Genomic DNA, 7,480 nt, shown 5'->3' with positions numbered 1-7,480 from the left:
CCGACAATTGGGGAAATCATAACTCTAGACCTCCTTAATCTTTTCTCCAACCCGTAGTATCTTTAATTGTTAATCTATTGCTTTAATTATTTAGTTAGTTAGATATAAGAATCTTAATATTTATAACTTAGGAATTGTTCGAGCTTATCTTCTTAATGATAGTCAACAACTGTAGCTAAGCCTTAGTTCTCTGTGGGATTCAACTCTGGCCTTGTAAACTAGATTATATTTGCAATGATTGTGTAGTTTTTTTTATAAGGCATAATTAGGCGCAATCACTCTCCCCTTACATGTGGGCTTGATTCTTTTTTATGAGCCAAACACGTACAAATTCTTTAGCAATAAGATAGGAATTCAGAACCTCTGCACACTTCAACATTCATTAAGCTAGTTATGAATTTTGTGGTGATAAGTAATGCCCAATGGGGATATTTAATATCTATTATATTACTTTACTTTACTACTATTAATTTGAACCTTATCTATCTATATAGAATAGGAGAAGCAAATTCATATTATTGTGCCAAGTGTCAACACAGAAAATGAACATGTGTCCGATTTTAGGACAAACCTCCAAATAATTTGGAGGTTCAAATTTATTTATTTTTAAAAACGTAAAGGACACATTTTTTTTTAAAAAAAACATTCAAATTTTTAAAAATAATAAGTAATTTTACATGGCACAATTGAAGGACACGTTTAAAATATAAATATGTTAAAAAAAAAACTGCCAATCTATCTATAATTAAAAGGAGAAGAAAATGCATTATCATTACGCCAAGTGGCATCATCACAATATGCCACCTGGCACTTTAGGACAATCCTCCAAGAAAATAGGAACTATAAAATATTTTGAAAAAATTAAAAACTCCTCCACAAATTTCAGGTTTCTTTGTTTGTTTTTTCTTTAATTAAATATTTCTTTATTTTTAAAAAATTAACTAATTTTAAATATATATTTTATAATCTTTAACTTTTAAAAAATAAATCTGATTTACACTATTATTAAAAAATTAAAAGTTGCACAATTTAAAAATACATTTTTTACTCTTTAACTTTGAACCATGAAGACCGAACTTTTTTTAAAGAGCTTTATTTAATTCAAAATTTCAGCTTTATTTTCTTCAAATTTCATATTTCTGTAATTATAACACATTAACTAATTTTAAAATATACGTACTCTTTCACTTTAAAAAGAGAAAACTGTTGTAAATTAAAACAAAGGAAGTTACATATTTTAAACCACTATCCCTAAATCTTCTCTACAAAACCTAATCTAAGGATAATGGACACAGTTGCTCAACCACGCATAACTCATGAAACATACGCACATGAAACTCACAAAACCAAACTGCCGCCCAACTTCTATTTCTCCGATTGATAGTGTTCTTAAATTCAAATCTTCCACTGCTATAAAAAATTCAAGAAACCATATGATTTCTGCAAAAATTGAATCAAGGCTATAAAAATTTCAACAATGCAATATTTGGAAGAACCAGACCATTACAATTTAGACGCTACTTTCTCGATTGAATAGGTTCTATAAGATGAAAAGTTATTAAAAATCTATTATTGTCTTATAATTGTTTTGGTAATTCTGTCTTTTAATTTGCATGAGTGTATTCATGGGATAATCAGTACCAAAACTCGATTGAAGAATTTGTGCACCAAACATATGTATCCTCAAATATGTTTCTCAGTGATATACTACAGCATATATCAAGTTTGCTTCTACGTTTTTTTATTTTCAAATCTGAATTTTTTAATTTGCTCTTCGTGTATTTTTTAAATTTCTATGTGCATATTCATGGGACAATCAATAGCAAAAATATGTAGTTAAGTTACAGATATTCTTAAATCTATTATTTTAAGTCTTTTTCGAACTCAATAATTTTTTTGTATTTGTTAGGATCTTAACTTTAATACTATTCTAGGCGTAGATGAAGAGAAGGAATCCGAGGTAAGTACATGCTCACTTTTAATTTGTCCTTTAAGATGACACTTATTTTACTTATATATGTGGATAGATATATTTGACAATAAAATTTTAGATCTGGTCAAACTCGGGTTCTTCGAAGGATACACTAAAGAACTTGATTATTAGAATTCAAGGGTTTATATTCAGTAGTAAGTAGGCATATATATGATGTATTAAAACTTAATAAACTGCATTAATATTTGAATCGCAAGATTGTGTTTTGTGATAAACTGGTGCTATCTTTGTAAGAAGGATGAGTAAGTCAATTATTATCTGTTTCTTTATTCTAAGAGGGCACAATCAGGTTTGAAACATGTTTCTTTTGTATAACATGCATTGGGTAGTGGCTAATTGTGGTAAGGCTTATTGGGGCATGGTTTGGTACTAACATTTATAACTGGATAATAAAAACTTGGAGCACTCCTGTTCTTATCCCTGGTTGGAGCCTCCGGAATAAATTAAGATAGATCTCCAATGAGTTGCTTTGAAAAAACTATCTGAAGTTGTTTTTGGCTGGATTGCTTAATATTGTGTTGCTGAATCATACAAGTCATTGTATTAAAATTTTTGAAAATTTAAATTTTAAAGTTATGTCCTCTGTGTGTTAGCACGGAATATAATTTACTTTTGCCTTTTCTAAATAAATAGGAAACTAAAATCTTTTAGTTACTGATCTGATTTATTTGAGCACGTTAAATCATTCGTTTTAACTAAATTATAATTATCGTCTTATCTATCCAATAATAACATTTAATTATAATTATATAAATAACTCATATAATTATCAAATAACTTTTGAATAATACTCAAATATTGTAATTATATAGGCTGTGCTACAAATAATAGTGAAAATATAAGATGATTCAAAACGAATAAATTATAAATAAATGAATCTAAATAATTCTTTATTTACTAATTTTCTAACTTCATTTGTTATTTATCCATCATCATCATTACAATATTCAATCCCTTCCTACTTATAACTCGTGATGAAAATCATAAAGAGCTTCATTTGTAGATATATGTTTATTTAGAAATAGCCCTATATGAGATAATAATTCATCTTGACTTATAATGATGATAAAAGAATAATGTGATAAAAAAGAACTAAAGTCATACTATATGGATTGCGTTAATTCAAAACATGAGAAACTGATGATTCAGCCTCTCTAGTATTCCCAATTTTCTCAAACTAACTTAATTTACTTATTTTGGTTTCTTTTGGCGGCAATACCTTAGGGCCAGAAGTGTAACAATTATGGTTATATCATTTCTTTGTATCATATTGCCTCAACTATTACAGGTTGAATCAGTTCATAAGTATTTTGACTAATATTTTAGAATCTTCTACAGAAGGATACATGTTCCTTTAATTTACATTAAAGCTAAAGGATGCTATCAATCGATGCTCCTTTAATTTAATTTCCAAATCAAACACCCATAAGTTCTTTTTCGTTCTCCAAATATGTTGAAGTTTCCAGTGCAAAAGAAGGGTCATGCTAGAATAGGTGAGCATGGGCATAAATCCATATCAAATTTCAAGATGCAGAATTAAGGTTGTTAGAGAAGACCCTTGAGGCCCCGCAATTGAGCTAGCTTGCTTGATATAAATTGGAAAATATTTGCTCATTAAGCTCTCTTTCTTTTCTTCTTGGTCTCATGGCTATTCGTAAAAATCAATCTTATATGTTTTTCGGAGATTTTCATTCTTTTTTAAATTGGATGTCTCGAAGAGACCTATGAAGTTTTTCTTTCAATTAGGCAAAAGAACCAAAAAAGGAACGAGTGAATTTCTCATGTAATTTTCCAGAATTATTATGGCACTGTTACTTTTATGCAAGTCAAGGATATGGTACTGTTCGTTTTATGCAAGTAAAGAATATTAGACGACGATATATGATCTAGAGCATCTATGCAATATATTATTATCAAGAATATGGAAGAAAAGGTTATGCATAAATGTTCGAAACGTACTCTAAAAGGTAAAAATAATACGCTTTTAATTGGTGCAATAATGGAGAGGACTTTGGTCTTTCCCGTAGTTAATGCTATATATACTTCTTTTTCTATTATCTCTCTTCGCTCTTTTTCCCTTTGAAGTAGGGCTGTGCACGGATCGGATCATATCGGATTTAGCATATTTCAGATTCGAATTTTGGATTTCGGATTCTAGAAAATGCAATCCGAATCCGATCCAAATTATATCGGATCAGATCGGATTTTAAAGTTTGGATCGGATCGGATATCAGATAGTATTATTATGCTTCAAAGTTAAACTAATATGTATATTTTCTTTGTAAAAGAGGCAATACATTAAGAAAAATTCATGTTTATGCAATTATGAGAGTACTATGGTGCCAATATAGCTAAATCTAGCAATTGTAAAGGTAATAACTTGGAGGTTGATATAAATTAAAGTGTAGTATTTATACATGTCCTAATAATTTCGGATTTCGGATCGGATTGGATTAAAATATACCAATCCGAAATCCGATCTGAAATCCAAAATTTTAATAAATATAATCCGAAATCCGATCCAATCCGAAATCCGAAATTCAAAATTGAATGGATCGGTTCGGATTTCGGATATCCGATCCGAATGAACAGCCCTACTTTGAAGTATACTAGTAAGGGAGAATGGGGAGGAGCTTCCGGTTCATGTGCATTTACGGAAAAACCAATAATAATACTTCAACAATTACGTATTTGTCCTAAGGGCCAGTTGAGGAGCTTCCCGTTGTCCAAGGGGATATGTTCTTCAAAGAGCGGCACATGTAGGTCTGGTAAAATGTGGTAGACACCGCAGGTTTATTTATCTGTCAGCACTTTTGGCTATTTTCAATCTTCTTTCTTCCTTTCCTTTCATCTGTTCGGTTTTCGCTAAAGCTACTTGATGATTTATTTTACTTTCTCATGTTCTTCTCCGAGTTGGTGCTGTGTAATATTCCTCTCTGTTATTAGGCGAGTTTTATTTTTCCAGTCCTTTCCTTCCCTTTCCCCGTGTTCAGAAATTATTTTCTATCTGAAAATTTGGGAGAACATGACCTCTCTTGTTTAAATAGATAGTGTAAATACATGGCCATAAGGTGTTTGCTTATTTGCCTGACTGAATTATTCCACTGCGTAATTATTTCCATACTGCAATTCTGAATATATATTTGAAAGTTTCTCGAAGAGGCAACCAAGGTTTTGGAAATGAATATTTTAAGCCTTTCTTGTATTGAATGAAATGATGTTTTATGAATCATAGTAATATACCACAACATATTAGAACTGTGGCCTCGGAGTATAGACCTTTCAAGATGAGTATTTCCTTCAATTTCCTATAAAATATCTCATTTTCCTTTTGTTTGTTAAGTCGATGCTTGATTTTTAATTATTTGACTATTAAAATTTGGGGATATTACTATTATAGAATCAGTAGAAGCCTCTTTAGTGAACATATTACAGGAAATGCTTGATAAAATTTAGCACCTAATTGTTTTTCCTTAATTTTTTATCTTTAAGTTATCAGGTTGTTGTTTGCCACTCGAAGATGTTTTAACAGTGTTTGTGTTATCCACTTATAGGCACATTTGTCTAATCAGAGGAGGTATAATGCGCAATTGCAATTATTCAATTGTAAGACAATCGTGATCTCTTTAGTGCCTTTGTTGCATAAGATATTTTATTTTCCTCTATTTAAGCATTCTCAATTTCTAAAGTAGTGACATGTTTGGTCACTCGCTTACTGAGGTAGCTTTAAAGTGTTAGTCGCTAAGCTGATATTGCTAGGAGTGTGTCCCTGGAACGGAAGAAACTGCAAGAAAAATGATAGGGTACCAAACACATACTATATATTTATTTTCTCCGGGAAGAATGGCAAGTTTAGCAAGATAAGGCGTGAATACACGCATTCATCAGTTTTGTATATGTCAGTTACAGCTTGCCATCCGTTTATTGCAGGAAGGTACTTAGTTCTCTAATTCAGATGGATGCTTTGTTGCTTCCCTTGACACCTTGAGTTAGACCTAAATATTGTCTGTCTTCTTGGTCTTTTTCCTTCTAAGTGCAGCCGGTCCAATCCATTATACCAATACTCAGATGAAAGACTAGAAATTGATATTATTATTATTATGTCTGTATTTGTAAATAATGATTCTGGAAATTAGAACGTTAGCTTATAAACGTAAATATAAATAAAACAGAAATTAATTCGAGCCCACTGAATTCACAGTGTTTCCTTAAGGAACTTAATCCCCTCCTAGTACCCAAGTTTATGGATTATTTCCTCCCAGGATAGAACGAATTACACACTGGTGTAGCGGTACTTCAAACCCCAGTGTTTCAGCGAATACAAAGTTCGGCAGCAAATCACACTTACGGATGCTTTGTTTGTAGTTTAAAACAATGCATAATAAGGGAGGAAAACTCAGAAGTCGAATGGAAATTCTGAGAGGAAGGAATGCAAATTATAGTCAACGTTGAGTTTTCGGTGAAGAGAAGATCAATAGCTCTCAATTCTGTTTCGGTGTGTCTTCAACAAGCTGCTTGCACCATCTATTTATAGTGCAGTTAACTGCTAAACACGGACCCGCTGCCACTCATTTAGTGGAGCACTTGGCCATGGTGGACGGAGCACCAGACTGCTAACTAATGGAGCAAGCATTTAGCAATGGTGGGAGACGCACAAATCCACGGATTGGAACATATCCGTTACAAACACGGATATTATTACGTTAATATTTACTATTAACAAATAAATTTGGTCCAAAAAATTAATCAATCAATCGTTTGACCGAAGCCGAGAAGCCGAGAAGCCGAAGCCGTAGCCGAGCGAGCGACGACGGCGCGAGGCTTGCCTTCTTCCTAACTCTTTAAGAGCTACATGAAGTGCATTTGTATATAAACCCACCAAACTCCTTTTTCTCTACCAATGAGGGACAATGTCTCATTAAAAGGAGAGGGAAATTTAAAATTTTACTCAAAATTTTCATTTCCCTCCATTTGCATTCACCCTCTTTTTAATACCTTTCTATATTAAAAAGAAACTCAACAATTGAAGCCCTTGCTCTTCTTCCACCTATCTTCATATGTGTTGATTCGCATATTTTGTGAGATTACTTGTATCAATATGTATTACAATCAAGGTGATATCAATGGCATTGTTGATTATGGTTGATCGAAATAACACTAGAGCATACAGTGTTTTTATGTCTTCTTTTGCAGATATTATACTGCAAATACCTTATTATGCCTATGTTGTACATGAACTCTGTTTCTTGTGGTTACTTATTTTCATTTGCAATGTTTAAAACTATTTCTATTGGTACCAGATCAGTTGAAAAATTATAACAAAATACCAAACATGTTGGGCCCGTGCTAAGCTTAATAAGGGAGAATAGAGGACCAAAAAATCATGATATTTTTGTTTATTTTTCCCAAAAATACTCTTTCATTCGAACATGCTTGCCTTCTCTTACATGGTTATTATTGTCTTTTCGGGCATTTCAGCCACATTTT

The 7,480-nt window shown here is 31.9% G+C and overlaps 1 long non-coding RNA gene across 1 annotated transcript; it reads left to right on the top strand.

Moving 5' to 3' along the window:
* Positions 1-4,446: 4,446 nt before the first annotated feature.
* On the top strand, positions 4,447-7,145 carry LOC142172983 (uncharacterized). Its single transcript, XR_012702323.1, has 2 exons — positions 4,447-5,599; positions 5,924-7,145. It is a non-coding gene; the product is annotated as an uncharacterized LOC142172983 (long non-coding RNA).
* The last annotated feature ends 335 nt before the right edge of the window (positions 7,146-7,480 follow it).

This window comes from Nicotiana tabacum, chromosome 18 (genome assembly GCF_000715075.1).
Source record: "Nicotiana tabacum cultivar K326 chromosome 18, ASM71507v2, whole genome shotgun sequence".
NCBI classification, from domain to species: Eukaryota; Viridiplantae; Streptophyta; class Magnoliopsida; order Solanales; family Solanaceae; genus Nicotiana; species Nicotiana tabacum.
This window is presented reverse-complemented; position numbering and strand designations above follow the sequence as displayed.